Below are 18,994 nucleotides of genomic sequence, written 5' to 3'. Positions count from 1 at the left end.
CAAAATGCACAATGCCGACTTATGTACAAGGGGACTGACACTCACACTTTCTATGATTTGAACCTCTCCTGTGAGTTCACTTTTAGATTCTGATGCTTCACTTCAGGATTACTGTATACCTTGGACCTTCTTATTGACGATGAAACACAGAAATTGCATCCGTATTTAATACAAAAGGCACAATGCCGACTTAAGTACAAGAGGACTGACACTCTCACTTTCTATGATTTGTACCTCTCCTGTGAGTCCAGTTTTAGATTCCGATGCTTCATTTCAGGTTAACCGTATCCCTTGGACCTTCTTATTGACGATGAAACACAGAAATTGCAACCGAATTTAATACAAAAGGCGCAATGCCGACTTAAGTACAAGAGGACTGACACTCTCACTTTCTATGATTTGAACCTCTCCTGTGAGTTTAGTTTTAGATTCAGATGCTTCACTTCAAGTTTGCTGTATACCTTGGACCTTCTTATTGACGATGAAACACAGAGTTTGCATCCGAATTCAATTCAAAAGGCACAATGATGACTTAAGTACAAGAGTACTGACACTCTAACTTCCTATGATTTCAACCTCTCCTGTGAGTCCAGTTTTATATTCCGATGTTTCGCTTCAGGATTACCGTATACCTTGGACCTTCTTATTGACGATGAAAAACAGAAATTGCATCTGAATGTAATACAAAAGGCACAATGCCGACTTAAGTAAAAGAGGACTGACACTCTCACTTTCAATGATTTGAACCTCTCCTGTGAGTCCAGTTTTAGTTTTGGATGCTTCACTTCAGGTTTACTGTATCCTTTGGACCTTCTTATTGACGATGAAAAACAGAAATTGCATCTGAATTTAATACAAAAGGCACAATGCCGAGTTAAGGACAAGAGGACTGACACTCTTACTTTCTATGATTTGAACCTCTCGAGTGAGTCCAGTTTTAGATTCCGATGCTACACTTCAGGTTTACTGTATCCCTTACACCTTCCCATTGGCGATGAAACACAGAAATTGCTTCCGAATTTAATTCAAAAGGCTCAATGCCGACTTAAGTACAAGAGGACTGACAATCTAACTTTCTATGATTTGAAACTCTGCTGTGAGTCCAGTTTTAGATTCCGATGCTTCACTTCAGGATTACTGTATACCTTGGACCTTCTTATTGACGATGAAAAACAGAAATTGCATCCGAATGTAACACAAAAGGCACAATGCCGACTTAAGTACATGAGGACTGACACTCTCACTTTCTATGATTTGAACCCCTCCTGTAAGTACAGTTCTAGATTCCGATGCTTCACTTCAGGTTTACTGTATCCCTTGGTCCTTCTTATTGACGATGAAACACAGAAATTGCATCAGAATTTAATACAAAATTCTCAATGCTGACTTAAGTACAAGAGGACCGACACTCTCACTTTATATGATTTGCACCTCTCCTGTGAGTCCAGTTTTAGATTCCGATGCATCACGTCAGGTTTGCTGTATTCCTTAGACCTTCTTATTGACGATGAAACACAGAATTTGCATCCGAATGTAATACAAAAGGCACAATGCCGACTTAAGTACAAGAGGACTGACACTCTCACTTTCTATGATTTGAACCTCTCCTGTGAGTCCAGTTTTAGATTCCGATGCTTCACTTCAGGGTTACTGTATACCTTGGACCTTGTTATTGACGATGAAACACAGAAATTACATCCGAATTTAATACAAAAGGCACAATGCCAACTTAAGCACAAGAGGACTGACACTCTCACTTTCTATGATTTGAACCTCTCCTGTGAGTCCAGTTTTAGATTCCGACACTTCATTTCAGGTTTACTGTATCCCTTGGACCTTCATATTGACGAAGAAACACAGAAATTGCATCCGAATTTAATACTAAAGACGCAATGCCGACTTAAGTACAAGAGGACTGACACTCTCGCTTTCTATGATTTGATCCTCTCGTATGAGTCCAGTTTTAGATTCCGATGCTTCACTTCAGGTTTACTGTATCCTTTGGACTTTCTTATTGACGATGAAACACAGAAATTGCATCTGAATTTAATACAAAAGGCACAATGCCGAGTTAAGGACAAGAGGACTGACACTCTCAGTTTCTATTATTTGAACCTCTCGTGTGAGTCCAGTTTAAGATTCCGAAGCTTCACTTCAGGTTTACTGTATCTCTTACACCTTCTTATTGACGATGAAACACAGAAATTGCATCCGAATTTAATACAAAAGGCACAGTGCCGACTTAAGTACAAGAGGACTGACACTCAAACTTTCTATGATTTGAAACTCTAGTATCAGTCCAGTTTTAGATTCCGATGCTTCACTTCAGGTTTACTGTATCCCTCGGACCTTCTTATTGACGATGAAACACAGAAATTGCATCCGAATTTAATACAAAATGCACAATGCCGACTTATGTACAAGGGGACTGACACTCACACTTTCTATGATTTGAACCTCTCCTGTGAGTTCACTTTTAGATTCTGATGCTTCACTTCAGGATTACTGTATACCTTGGACCTTCTTATTGACGATGAAACACAGAAATTGCATCCGTATTTAATACAAAAGGCACAATGCCGACTTAAGTACAAGAGGACTGACACTCTCACTTTCTATGATTTGTACCTCTCCTGTGAGTCCAGTTTTAGATTCCGATGCTTCATTTCAGGTTAACCGTATCCCTTGGACCTTCTTATTGACGATGAAACACAGAAATTGCAACCGAATTTAATACAAAAGGCGCAATGCCGACTTAAGTACAAGAGGACTGACACTCTCACTTTCTATGATTTGAACCTCTCCTGTGAGTTTAGTTTTGGATTCAGATGCTTCACTTCAAGTTTGCTGTATACCTTGGACCTTCTTATTGACGATGAAACACAGAGTTTGCATCCGAATTCAATTCAAAAGGCACAATGATGACTTAAGTACAAGAGTACTGACACTCTAACTTCCTATGATTTCAACCTCTCCTGTGAGTCCAGTTTTATATTCCGATGTTTCGCTTCAGGATTACCGTATACCTTGGACCTTCTTATTGACGATGAAAAACAGAAATTGCATCTGAATGTAATACAAAAGGCACAATGCCGACTTAAGTAAAAGAGGACTGACACTCTCACTTTCAATGATTTGAACCTCTCCTGTGAGTCCAGTTTTAGTTTCCGATGCTTCACTTCAGGTTTACTGTATCCTTTGGACCTTCTTATTGACGATGAAAAACAGAAATTGCATCTGAATTTAATACAAAAGGCACAATGCCGAGTTAAGGACAAGAGGACTGACACTCTTACTTTCTATGATTTGAACCTCTCGAGTGAGTCCAGTTTTAGATTCCGATGCTACACTTCAGGTTTACTGTATCCCTTACACCTTCCCATTGGCGATGAAACACAGAAATTGCTTCCGAATTTAATTCAAAAGGCTCAATGCCGACTTAAGTACAAGAGGACTGACAATCTAACTTTCTATGATTTGAAACTCTGCTGTGAGTCCAGTTTTAGATTCCGATGCTTCACTTCAGGATTACTGTATACCTTGGACCTTCTTATTGACGATGAAAAACAGAAATTGCATCCGAATGTAACACAAAAGGCACAATGCCGACTTAAGTACATGAGGACTGACACTCTCACTTTCTATGATTTGAACCCCTCCTGTAAGTACAGTTCTAGATTCCGATGCTTCACTTCAGGTTTACTGTATCCCTTGGTCCTTCTTATTGACGATGAAACACAGAAATTGCATCAGAATTTAATACAAAATTCTCAATGCTGACTTAAGTACAAGAGGACCGACACTCTCACTTTATATGATTTGCACCTCTCCTGTGAGTCCAGTTTTAGATTCCGATGCATCACGTCAGGTTTGCTGTATTCCTTAGACCTTCTTATTGACGATGAAACACAGAATTTGCATCCGAATGTAATACAAAAGGCACAATGCCGACTTAAGTACAAGAGGACTGACACTCTCACTTTCTATGATTTGAACCTCTCCTGTGAGTCCAGTTTTAGATTCCGATGCTTCACTTCAGGGTTACTGTATACCTTGGACCTTGTTATTGACGATGAAACACAGAAATTACATCCGAATTTAATACAAAAGGCACAATGCCAACTTAAGCACAAGAGGACTGACACTCTCACTTTCTATGATTTGAACCTCTCCTGTGAGTCCAGTTTTAGATTCCGACACTTCATTTCAGGTTTACTGTATCCCTTGGACCTTCATATTGACGAAGAAACACAGAAATTGCATCCGAATTTAATACTAAAGACGCAATGCCGACTTAAGTACAAGAGGACTGACACTCTAACTTTCTATGATTTGAACCTCACCTGTGAGTACAGTTTTAGATTCCGATGCTTCTCTTAAGGTTTACTGTATACCTCGGACCTTCTTATTGACTATGAGACACAGAAATTGCATCCGAATTTAATACTAAAGGCACAATGCCGACTAAAGTACAAGAGGGTTGACACTCTCACTTTCTATTATTTGAACCTCTCCTGAGAGTCCAGTGTTAGATTCCGATGCTTCACTTCAGGTTTACTGTTAACTTGGACCTTCTTATTGACGATGAAGCACAGAGTTAGCATCCGAATTCAATACAAAAGGCACAATGCCTACTTAAGTACAAGAGTACTTACACTCTAACTTTCTATGATTTCAACCTCTCCTGTGAGTCCAGTTTTAGATTGCGATGCTTCACTTCTGGTTTACTGTATACCTTGGACGTTCTTATTGACGATGAAACACAGAAATTGCATCCGAATTTAATACAAAAGGCACAATGCCGACTTAAGTAAAAGAGGACTGACACTCTCAGTTTCTATGATTTGAACCGCTCCTGTGAGTCCTGTTTTAGGTTCCGATGCTTCACTTCAAGTTTACTGTAACCATTGGACCTTCTTATTGACGATGAAACACAGAAATTTCATCTGAATTTAATACAAAAGGCACAATGCCGACTTAAGGACAAGAGGACTGACACTCTCGCTTTCTATGATTTGATCCTCTCGTGTGAGTTTAGTTTTAGATTCCGATGCTTCACTTCAGGTTTACTGTATTCCTCGGACCTTCTTATTGACGATGAAACACAGAAATTGCATTCGAATTTAATACAAAAGGCACAATGCCGACTTAAGTACAAGGGGGGCTCACACTCTAACTTTCTGTGATTTGAACCTCTCCTGTAAGTCCAGTTTTAGATTCCGATGCTTCACTTCAGGATTACTGTATACCTTGGACCTTCTTATTGACGATGAAAAACAGAAATTGCATCCGAATGTAATACAAAAGGCACAATGCCGACTTAAGTACATGAGGACTGACACTCTCACTTTCTATGATTTGAACCCCTCCTGTAAGTACAGTTCTAGATTCCGATGCTTCACTTTAGGTTTACTGTATCCCTTGGACCTTCTTATTGACGATGAAACACAGAAATTGCATCAGAATTTAATACAAAATTCACAATGCCGACTTAAGTACAAGAGGACCGACACTCTCACTTTATATGATTTGCACCTCTCCTGTGAGTCCAGTATTAGATTACGATGCTTCACTTCAGGTTTGCTGTATTCCTTAGACCTTCTTATTGACGATGAAACACAGAATTTGCATCCGAATGTAATACAAAAGGCACAATGCCGACTTAAGTACAAGAGGACTGACACTCTCACTTTCTATGATTTGAACCTCTCCTGTGAGTCCAGTTTTAGATTCCGATGCTTCACTTCAGGGTTACTGTATACCTTGGACCTTGTTATTGACGATGAAACACAGAAATTGCATCCGAATTTAATACAAAAGGCACAATGCCAACTTAAGCACAAGAGGACTGACACTCTCACTTTCTATGATTTGAACCTCTCCTGTGAGTCCAGTTTTAGATTCCGACACTTCATTTCAGGTTTACTGTATCCCTTGGACCTTCATATTGACGAAAAAACACAGAAATTGCATTCGAATTTAATACTAAAGGCACAATGCCGACTTAAGTACAAGAGGACTGACACTCTAACTTTCTATGATTTGAACCTCACCTGTGAGTAAAGTTTTAGATACCGATGCTTCTCTTAAGGTTTACTGTATACCTCGGACCTTCTTATTGACGATGAGACACAGAAATTGCATCCGAATTTAATACTAAAGGCACAATGCCGACTAAAGTACAAGAGGGTTGACACTCTCACTTTCTATTATTTGAACCTCTCCTGTGAGTCCAGTGTTAGATTCCGATGCTTCACTTCAGGTTTACTGTTAACTTGGACCTTCTTATTGACGATGAAGCACAGAGTTAGCATCCGAATTTAATACAAAAGGCACAATGCCTACTTAAGTACAAGAGTACTTACACTCTAACTTTCTATGATTTCAACCTCTCCTGTGAGTCCAGTTTTAGATTGCGATGCTTCACTTCTGGTTTACTGTATACCTTGGACGTTCTTATTGACGATGAAACACAGAAATTGCATCCGAATTTAATACAAAAGGCACAATGCCGACTTAAGTAAAAGAGGACTGACTCTCTCGCTTTCTATGATTTGATCCTCTCGTTGAGTTTAGTTTTAGATTCCGATGCTTCACTTCAGGTTTACTGTATTCCTCGGACCTTCTTATTGACGATGAAACACAGAAATTGCATTCGAATTTAATACAAAAGGCACAATGCCGACTTAAGTACAAGGGGGGCTCACACTCTAACTTTCTGTGATTTGAACCTCTCCTGTAAGTCCAGTTTTAGATTCCGATACTTCACTTCAGGTTTACTGTATTCCTTTGAACTTCTTATTGACGATGAAACACAGAGTTTGCGTCCGAATTTAATACAAATGGCACAATGCCGACTTAAGTACAAGAGTACTGACACTCTCACTTTATATGATTTGAACCTCTCCTGTGAGTCCAGTTTTAGATTCCGATGCTTCACTACAGGTTAACTGTATTCCTTTGACCTTCTTGTTGACGATGAAACAAAGAGTTTGCATCCGAATTTAATACAAAAGGCACAATGCCGACTTATTACAAGATTACTGACACTCTAACTTTCTATGATTTCAAACTCTCCTGTGAGTCCAGTTTTAGATTCCGATGCTTCACTTCAGGTTTACTCCATCCCTTGTACCTTCTTATTGACGATGAAACACAGAGTTTGCATCCGAGTTTAATACAAAAGCGACAATGCCGACTTAAGTACAAGAGGACTCACACTCCAACTTTCAATGATTTCAACCTCTCCTGTGAGTCCAGTTTTAGATTCCGATGCTTCACTTCAGGTTTACTGTATCCCTTGGACCTTCTTATTGACGATAAAACACAGAGTTTCCATCCGAATTTAATACAAAAGGCACAATGCCGACTGAAGTACAAGAGGACTGACACTCTAACTTTTTATGATTTGAACGTCTCCTTTGAGCCCACTTTTGGATTCTGTTGCTTCACTACAGGTTTACTGTATACCTTGCACCTCCTTATTAACGATGAAACACAGATATTGCATTGGAATTTAATACAAATGGCACAATGCCGACTTAAGTACAAGAGGACTGACATTCTAACTTTCTATGATTTGAACCTCTCCTATAAGTCCAGTTTTAGATTCCGATGCTTCACTTCAGGTTTACTGTATCCCTTGGACCTTCTCATTGACGATGAAACACAGAAATTGCATCCGAAATTAATACAAAAGGCACAATACCAACTTAAGTACAAGAGGAGTGATACTCTAACGCTCTATGATTTGAACCTCTCCTGTGAGTCCAGTTTTAGATTCCGATGCTTCACTTCAGGTTTATTGTATAACTTGAACCTTCTTATTGACGATGAAACACAGATATTGCATCCGATTGTAATACGAAAGACACAATGCCGTCTTAAGTAAAAGAGGAGTGACACTCTCACTTCCCATCATTTGAACCTCTCCTGGAAGTCCAGTTTTAGATTCCGATGCTACACTTCAGGTTTAGTGTATCCCTGGGACCTTCTTATTGACGATGAAACACAGAAATTGCATCAGAATTAAATTCAAAAGGCACAATGCCGAGTTAAGTACAAGAGGACTGACACTCTAACTTTCTATGATTTGAAGCTCTCCTGGGAGTCCAGTTTTAGATTCCGATGCTTCACTTCACGTTTACTGTATCTCTTGGAACTTCTTATTGACGATGAAACACAGAAATAGCATCCGAATTTAATACAAAAGTCACAATGCCGACTTAAGTACAAGAGGACTGACACTCTAACATTCTATGATTTGAACCTCTACTTTGAGTCCAGTTTTAGATTCCGATGCTTCACTTCAGGTTTACTGTATAACTTGGACCTTCTTATTGAAGATGAAACACAGAGTTTGCATCCGAATTTAATACAAAAGGCACAATGCCGACTGAAGTAAAATTGGACTGAAACTCTCACTTTCTACGATTTGATCCTCTCCTGTGAGTAAAGTTTTAGATTCCGATGCTTCACTTCAGGTTTACTGTATCCTTTGGACCTTCTTATTGACGATAAAACACAGACATTGCATCCGAATTTAATACAAAAGGCACAATGCCGACTTAAGTACTAGAGGACTGACACTCTAACTTTTTTTGATTTGAACCTCTCCGGTGAGTCCAGTTTTAGTTTCCGATGCTTCACTTCAGGTTTACTGTATCCCTTGGACCCTCTTATTAACGATGAAACACAAAAATTGCATCCGAATTTAATACAAAAGGCACAATTCCGACTGAAGTACAAGAGGAGTGATACTCTAACTGTCTATGATTTGAACCTCTCCTGTGAGTCTAGTTTTAGTTTCCGATGCTTCACATCAGGTTTATTGTATAACTTGAACCTTCTTATTGACGATGAAACACAGAAATTGCATCCGAATTTAATACAAAAGGCACAATGCCGACTTAAGTACAAGAGGGTTGACACTCTCACTTTATATGATTTGAACCTCTCCTGTGAGTCCAGTTTTAGATTCCGTTGCTTCACTTCGGGTTTACTGTATAACGTGGTCCTTCTTATTGACGATGAAACACAGAGTTTGCATCTGATTTTAATACAAACGGCACAATGCCGACTTAACTACAAGAGGACTGACACTCTAACTTTCTATGATTTGAGCCTCTCCTGTCAGTCCAGTTTTAGATTCTGATGCTTCACTTCAGGTTTACTTATCCCTCGGACCTTCTTACTGACGTTGAAACACAGAGTTTGCATCCGTATTTAATACAAAAGGCATAATGCCGGCTTAAGTACAAGAGGACTGACACTCTAACTTTCTATGTTTTGAACCTCTCCTGTGAGCCCAGTTATAGATTTCGATGCGTCACTTCAGGTTTACTGTATCCCTTGGACCTTCTTATTGACGATGAAACACAGAGTTTCCATCCGAATTTAATACAAAAGGCACAATGCCGACTGAAGTACAAGAGGACTGACACTCTAACTTTTTATGATTTGAACGTCTCCTTTGAGCCCACTTTTGGATTCTGTTGCTTCACTACAGGTTTACTGTATACCTTGCACCTCCTTATTAACGATGAAACACAGATATTGCATTGGAATTTAATACAAATGGCACAATGCCGAATTAAGTAAAAGAGGAGTGACACTCTAACTTTCTATGATTTGAAGCTCTCCTGGGAGTCCAGTTTTAGATTCCGATGCTTCACTTCACGTTTACTGTATCTCTTGGACCTTCTTATTGACGATGAAACACAGAAATTGCATCCGAATTTAATACAAAAGTCACAATGCCGACTTAAGTACAAGAGGACTGACACTCTAACATTCTATGATTTGAACCTCTACTTTGAGTCCAGTTTTAGATTCCGATGCTTCACTTCAGGTTTACTGTATAACTTGGACCTTCTTATTGAAGATGAAACACAGAGTTTGCATCCGAATTTAATACAAAAGGCACAATGCCGACTGAAGTAAAATTGGACTGAAACTCTCACTTTCTACGATTTGATCCTCTCCTGTGAGTAAAGTTTTAGATTCCGATGCTTCACTTCAGGTTTACTGTATCCTTTGGACCTTCTTATTGACGATAAAACACAGACATTGCATCCGAATTTAATACAAAAGGCACAATGCCGACTTAAGTACTAGAGGACTGACACTCTAACTTTTTATGATTTGAACCTCTCCGGTGAGTCCAGTTTTAGTTTCCGATGCTTCACTTCAGGTTTACTGTATCCCTTGGACCCTCTTATTAACGATGAAACACAAAAATTGCATCCGAATTTAATACAAAAGGCACAATTCCGACTGAAGTACAAGAGGAGTGATACTCTAACTGTCTATGATTTGAACCTCTCCTGTGAGTCTAGTTTTAGTTTCCGATGCTTCACATCAGGTTTATTGTATAACTTGAACCTTCTTATTGACGATGAAACACAGAAATTGCATCCGAATTTAATACAAAAGGCACAATGCCGACGTAAGTACAAGAGGGTTGACACTCTCACTTTATATGATTTGAACCTCTCCTGGGAGTCCAGTTTTGGATTCCGATGCTTCACTTCAGGTTTGCTGTATACCTTGGACCTTCTTATTGACGATGGAACACTGAAATTGCATCGGAACTGAATTAAAAAGGCACAATGCCGATTTAAGTTCAAGAGGACTAACACTCTAACTTTCTATAATTGATCTCTCCTGTGAGTCCAGTTTTAGATTCCGATGCTTCACTTCAGGTTTACTGTATCCCTTGGACCTTCGTATTGACGATGAAACACAGATATTGCATCCGAATTTAATACAAAATTCACAATGCCGACTTAATTACAAGAGGACTGACACTCTCGCTTTCTATGATTTGAAACTCTATTGTGAGTCCTGGTATAGAATCCGATGCTTCACTTCAGGTTTACTGTATACCTTGGACCTTCTTATTGACGATGAAACACAGAATTTTCGTCGGAATTAAATTCAAAAGGCACAATGCCGACTTAAGTACAAGAGGACTGACACTCTGACGTTCTATGATTTGAACCTCTCCTGTGAGTCCAGCTTTAGATTCCGATGCTGCACTTTAGGTTTACTGTATACCTCGGACCTTCTTTTTGACGATGAAACACAGATATTGCTTCCGAATTTAATCCAAAAGGCACAATGCCGTCTTAAGTGCAAGAGGGCTGACACTCTAACATTCTATGATTTGAACCTCTCCTGTGAGTCCAGTTTTAGATTCCGATGCTTCACTTCAGGTTTACTGTATACCTCGCACTTTCTTTTTGACGATGAAACACAGATATTGCATCCGAATTTAATACAAAAGGCACAATGCCGACTTAAGTACAAGAGGACTGACACTCTAACTTTCTATGACTTGAACCTCTCCTGTGAGTCCAGTTTTAGATTCCGATGCTTCACTTCAGGTTTACTGTATCCCTTGGAAATTCTTATTGACGATGAAACACAGAGTTTGCATCCGATTTTAATACAAAAGGCACAATGCCGACTTAAGTACAAGAGGACTGACACTCTAACTTTCTATGACTTGAACCTCTCCTGTGAGTCCAGTTTTAGATTCTGATGCTTCACTTCAGGTTTACTGTATCCCTTGGACCTTCTTATTGACGATTAAACACAGAAATTGCATCCGATTTTAATACAAAAAGGCACAATGCCGACTTAAGTACAAAAGGACTGACACTCTAACTCTCTATGATTTGAACCACTCCTGTGAGTCCAGTTTTAGATTCCGATGCTTCACGTCAAGTTTACTGTATCCCTTGGACCTTCTTATTGACGATGAAACACAGAAATTGCATCCGAATTTAATACAAAGGACACAATACCGACTTAAGTACAAGAGGAGTGACACTCTTACTCTCTATGATTTGAACCTCTCCTATGAGTCCAGTTTTAGATTCCGATGCTTCACTTCAGGGTTAATGTATCCCTTGGACCTTCATATTGACTATGAAACACAGAAATTGCATCCGAATATAATACAAGAGGCACAATGCCGACTTTAGTACAAGAGGACTGACACTCTAACTTTCGACGATTTGAACCCTTCATGTGAGTCCAGTTTTAGATTCCGGTGCTTCACTTCAGGTTTACTGTATCCCTTGGACCTTCTTATTGACGATGAAACACAGAAATTGCATCCGAATTTAATACAAAAGGCACAATACCGACTTAAGCGCAAGAGGACTGACACTCTCACTTTCTATGATTTGAACCTCTCCTGTGAGTCCACTTTTATATTCCGATGCTTCACTTCTGGTTTACTGTATCCCTTCGACCTTCTTATTGACGATGAAACACAGAAATTGCATCCGAATTTAATACAAAAGGCACAATGCCGACTTAAGTACAAGAGGACTGACACTCTCACTTTCTATGATTTGAACCTCTCCTGTGAGTCCAGTTTTAGATTCCGATGCTTCACTTCAGGTTTACTGTATACCTTGCACCTTCTAATTGACGATGAAACACAGTCATTGCATTGGAATTTAATACAAAATGCACAATGCCGACTTATGTACAAGAGGACAGACACTCTCACTTTCTATGATTTGAACCTCTCCTGTGAGTCCAGTTTTAGATTCCGATGCTTCATTTCAGGTTTACTGTATACCTTGGACCTTCTTATTGACGATGAAACACAGAAATTGCATCCGCATTAAATTTGAAAGGCACAATGCCGACTTATGTACAAGAGGACTGACACTCTCACTTTCTATGATTTGAACCTCTCCTGTGAGTCCACCTTTAGATTCCGATGCTTCAATTCAGGTTTACTGTATCCCTTGGACCTTCGTGTTGACGATGAAATACAGAAATTGCATTCGAATTAAATACAAAGGGCACAATGCCGACTTAAGTACAAGAGGACTGACACTCTAACTTTCTATGATTTGAACCTCTCCTGTGAGTCCAGTTTTAGACTCCGAAGCTTCACTTCAGGTTTACTGTATCTCTTGGACTTCTTATTGACGATGAAACACAGAAATTGCATTCGAATTAAATACAAAGGGCACAATGCCGACTTAAGTACAAGAGGACTGACACTCTAACTTTCTATGATTTGAACCTCTCCTGTGAGTCCAGTTTTAGATTCCGATGCTTCACTTCACGTTTACTGTATACCTTGAACCTTCTTATTGACGATGAAACACAGAGATTGCATCCGAATTTAATACAAAAGGCACAATGCCGACTTAAGTACAAGAGGACTCACACCGTAACTTTCTATGTTTTAATCCCCTCCTGTGAGTCCAGTTTTAGATTCCGATGCTTCACTTCAGGTTTGCTGTATACCTTGGGCCATCTTATTGACGATGAAACACAGAAATTGCATCCGAATTTAATACAAAAGGCAAAATGGCGACTTAAGTACAAGAGGGCTGACACTCTAACATTCTACGATTTGAACCTGTCCTCTGAGTCCACTTTTAGATTCCGATGCTTCACTTCAGGTTTACTGTATCCTTTGGACCTTCTTATTGACGATGAAACACAGAAATTGCATCGGAATTTAATACAAAAGGCACAATGGCGACTTAGGTAAAAGAGGACTGACACTCTCACTTTCTATGATTTGAACCTCTCCTGTGAGTCCAGTTTTAGATTCCGATGCTACACTTCAGGTTTACTGTATCCCTAGGACCTTCTTATTGCCGATGAAACACAGAAATTGCATCCGAATTTATTACAAAAGGCACAATACCGACTTAAGTACAAGAGGAGTGATACTCTAACTCTCTATGATTTGAACCTCTCCTGTGAGTCCAGTTTTAGATTCCGATGCTTCACTTCAAGTTTACTGTATACCTTGAACCTTCTTATTGACGATGAAACACAGAAATTGCATCCGAATTCAATGCAAGAGGCACAATGCCGACTTAAGTACAAGAGGACTGACACTCTAACTTTCTATGATTTGAACCTCTCCTGTGAGTAGACTTTTGGATTCCGATGCTTCACTTCAGGTTAACTGTATCCCTTGGACCTTCGTATTGACGATGAAAGACAGAAATTGCTTCCGAATTCAATACGAAAGGCACAATGCCGACTTAAGTACAAGAGGACTGACACTCTAGTTTTCTATGATTTGAACCTCTCCTGTGAGTGCAGTTTTAGATTCCGAAGATTCACTTCACGTTTACTGTATACCTTGGACCTTCGTATTGACGATGAAACACAGAAATTGCATTCGAACTTAATACAAAAGGTACAATGCCGACTTAATTAAAAGAAGACTGACACTCTCACATTCTATGATTTGAACCTCTACTGTGAGTCCAGTTTTAGATTCCGTTGCTTCACTTCAGGTTTACTGTATCCTTTTGACCTTCTTATTGACGATGAAACACAGAAATTGCACCCGAATTTAATACAAAAGGCACAATGGCGACTTAGGTAAAAGAGGACTGACACTCTCACTTTCTATGATTTGAACCTCTCCTGTGAGTCCAGTTTTAGATTCCGATGCTACACTTCAGGTTTACTGTTTCCCTAGGACCTTCTTATTGCCGATGAAACACAGAAATTGCATCCGAATTAATTACAAAAGGCACAATACCGACTTAAGTACAAGTGGACTGACACTCTCACTTTCTATGATTTGAACCTCTCCTCTGAGTCTAGTTTTAGATTCCGATGCTTCACTACAGGTTTACTGTATACCTTGATCCTCCTTATTGACGATGAAACACAGATATTGCATCCTATTTTAATACAAAAGGCACAATGCCGACTTAACTACAAGAGGACTCACACCGTAACTTTCTATGATTTACACCTCTCCTGTGAGTCCAGTTTTAGATTCCGATGCTTCACTTCAAGTTTACTGTATACCTTGGACCTTCTTATTGACGATGAAACACAGAAATTGCATCCGAATTTAATACAAGAGGCACAATGCCGACTTAGGTAAAAGAGGACTGACACTCTCACTTTCTATGATTTGAACCTCTCCTGTGATCAGGTTTTAGATTCCGATGCTTCACTTCAGGTTTACTGTATCCTTTGGACCTTCTTATTGACGATGACACACAGAAATTGCATCTGAATTTAATACAAAGCGCACAATGCCGACCTAAGTACAAGAGGACTGACACTCTCACTTTCAATTATTTGAACCGCTCGTGTGAGTCCAGTTTTAGATTCCGATGCTTCACTTCAGGTTAACTGTATCCCTTGGACCTTCGTGTTGACGATGAAACACAGAAATTGCATCCGAATTTAATACAAAAGGCACAATGCCGACTTAAGTACAAGAGGACTGACACTCTAACTTTCTATGATTTGAACCTCTCCTGTGAGTCCACTTTTGGATTCCGATGCTTCACTTCTGGTTTACTGTATCCCTTGGACCTTCGTATTGACGATGAAACACAGAAATTGCATTCGAATTTAATACAAAAGGCACAATGCCGACTTAAGTACAAGAGGACTGACACTCTAACTTTCTATGATTTGAACCTTTCCTGTGAGTCCAGTTTTTGATTCCGAAGCTTCACTTCAGGTTTACTGTATCCCTTGGACCTTCTCATTGACGATGAAACACAGAAATTGCATCCGAATTTAATACAAAATTCAGAATGCCGACTGAAGTACAAGAGGACTGACTCTCTAACTTTCTATGATTTGAACCTCTCCTGTGAGTCCAGTTTTAGATTCAGATGCTTCACTTCAGGTTTACTGTATACCTCCGACATTCTTATTGACGATGAAACACAGAAATTGCATCCGAATTTAATACAAAAGGAACAATGTCGACTTAAGTACAAGAGGGCTGACACTCTAACATTCTATGATTTAAAACTCACCTTTGAGTCCAGTTTTAGATTCCGATGCTTCACTTCAGGTTTACTGTACAACTTGGACCTTCTTATTGACGATGAAACACAGAGTTTGCGTCTGAATTTAATTCAAAAGGCACAATGCCGACTTAAGTACAAGAGGACTGACACTCTAACCTTCCATGATTTCAACCTCTCATGTGAGTCCGGTTTTAGATTCCGATGCTTCACTTCACGCTTACTGTATACCTTGAACCTTCTTATTGACGATGAAACACTGAAATTGCATCCGAAATTAATACAAAAGGCACAATGCCGACTTAAGTACAAGAGGACTCACACCGTAACTTTCTATGATTCAAACCCCTCCTGTGAGTCCAGTTTTAGTTTCCGATGCTTCACGTCAGGTTTACTGTATACCTTGGGCCATGTTATTGACGATGAAACACAGAAATTGCATACGAATTTAATACAAAAGGCAAAATGCCGACTTAAGTACAAGAGGGTTGGCACTCTAACTTTCTTTGATTTGAACCTATCCTGTGAGTCCAGTTTTAGTTTCTGATGCTTTACTTCAGGTTTACTGTACCCTTTGGACCGCCTTATTGACGATGAAACACAGAAATTGCATCTGAATTTAATACAAAAGGCACAATGATGGATTTAGTACAAGAGGACTGACACTCTCATTTTCTATGATTTGAACCGCTCCTGTGAGTCCAGTTTTAGATTCCGATGCTTCACTTCAGGTTTATTGTATCCCTTGCATCTTCTTATTCACAATGAAACACAGAAATAGCATCCGAATTTAATACAAATGGCACAATGCCGACTTAAGTACAAGAGGACTCACACCGTAACTTTCTGTGATTTAAACTTCTCCTGTGAGTCCAGTTTTAGATTCTGATGCTTCACTTCAGGTTAACTGTATCCCTTGGACCTTCGTATTGACGACGAAACACAGAAATTGCATCCGAATTTAATACAGAAGTCACAATGCCGGCTGAAGTACAAGAGGACTGACTCTCCAACTTTCTATGATTTCAACCTCTCATGTGAGTCCAGTTTTAGATTCCGATGCTTCACTTCGCGTTTACTGTATACCTTGAACCTTCTTATTGACGATGAAACACAGAGATTGCATCCGAATTTAATACAAAAGGCACAATGCAGACTTAAGTACAAGAGGACTCACACCGTAACTTTCTATGATTTAAACCCCTCCTGTGAGTCCAGTTTTAGATTCCGATGCTTCACTTCAGGTTTGCTGTATACCTTGGGCCATCTTATTGACGATGAAACACAGAAATTGCATCCGAATTTAATACAAAAGGCAAAATGACGACTTAAGTACAAGAGGGCTGACACTCTAACATTCTACGATTTGAACCTGTCCTGTGAGTCCAGTTTTAGATTCCGATGCTTCACTTCAGGTTTACTGTATCCTTTGGACCTTCTTATTGACGATGAAACACAGAAATTGCATCGGAATTTAATACAAAAGGCACAATGGCGACTTAGGTAAAAGAGGACTGACACTCTCACTTTCTATGATTTGAACCTCTCCTGTGAGTCCAGTTTTAGATTCCGATGCTACACTTCAGGTTTACTGTATCCCTAGGACCTTCTTATTGCCGATGAAACACAGAAATTGCATCCGAATTTATTACAAACGGCACTATACCGACATAAGTACAAGAGGAGTGATACTCTAACTCTCTATGATTAGAACCTCTCCTGTGAGTCCAGTTTTAGATTCCGATGCTTCACTTCAAGTTTACTGTATACCTTGAACCTTCTTATTGACGATGAAACTCAGAAATTGCATCCGAATTCAATGCAAGAGGCACAATGCCGACTTAAGTACAAGAGGACTGACACTCTAACGTTCTATGATTTGAACCTCTCCTGTGAGTAGACTTTTGGATTCCGATGCTTCACTTCAGGTTAACTGTATCCCTTGGACCTTCGTATTGACTATGAAAGACAGAAATTGCTTCCGAATTCAATACGAAAGGCACAATGCCGACTTAAGTACAAGAGGACTGACACTCTAGTTTTCTATGATTTGAACCTCTCCTGTGAGTGCAGTTTTAGATTCCGAAGATTCACTTCACGTTTACTGTATACCTTGGACCTTCGTATTGACGATGAAACACAGAAATTGCATTCGAACTTAATACAAAAGGTACAATGCCGACTTAATTAAAAGAAGACTGACACTCTCACTTTCTATGATTTGAACCTCTACTGTGAGTCCAGTTTTAGATTCCGTTGCTTCACTTCAGGTTTACTGTATCCTTTGGACCTTCTTATTGACGATGAAACACAGAAATTGCACCCGAATTTAATACAAAAGGCACAATGGCGACTTAGGTAAAAGAGGACTGACACTCTCACTTTCTATGATTTGAACCTCTCCTCTGAGTCCAGTTTTAGATTCCGATGCTACACTTCAGGTTTACTGTATCCCTAGGACCTTCTTATTGCCGATGAAACACAGAAATTGCATCCGAATTAATTACAAAAGGCACAATACCGACTTAAGTACAAGTGGACTGACACTCTCACTTTCTATGATTTGAACCTCTCCTCTGAGTCTAGTTTTAGATTCCGATGCTTCACTTCAGGTTTACTGTATACCTTGATCCTCCTCATTGACGATGAAACACAGATATTGCATCCTATTTTAATACAAAAGGCACAATGCCGACTTAACTACAAGAGGACTCACACCGTAACTTTCTATGATTTACACCTCTCCTGTGAGTCCAGTTTTAGATTCCGATGCTTCACTTCAGGTTTACTGTATACCTTGGACCTTCTTATTGACGATGAAACACAGAAATTGCATCCGAATTTAATACAAGAGGCACAATGCCGACTTAGGTAAAAGAGGACTGACACTCTCACTTTCTATGATTTGAACCTCTCCTGTGAGTCAGGTTTTAGATTCCGATGCTTCACTTCAGGTTTACTGTATCCTTTGGACCTTCTTATTGACGATGACACACAGAAATTGCATCTGAATTTAATAGAAAGCGCACAATGCCGACCTAAGTACAAGAGGACTGACACTCTCACTTTCAATTATTTGAACCGCTCCTGTGAGTCCAGTTTTAGATTCCGATGCTTCACTTCAGGTTAATTGTATCCCTTGGACCTTCGTATTGACGATGAAACACAGAAATTGCACCCGAATTTAATACAAAAGGCACAATGGCGAC

This window comes from Schistocerca americana, chromosome 5 (genome assembly GCF_021461395.2).
Source record: "Schistocerca americana isolate TAMUIC-IGC-003095 chromosome 5, iqSchAmer2.1, whole genome shotgun sequence".
NCBI lineage: Eukaryota > Metazoa > Arthropoda > Insecta > Orthoptera > Acrididae > Schistocerca > Schistocerca americana.
The sequence above is the reverse complement of the archived record's forward strand: the minus strand, read 5'-3'. Positions refer to the sequence as shown.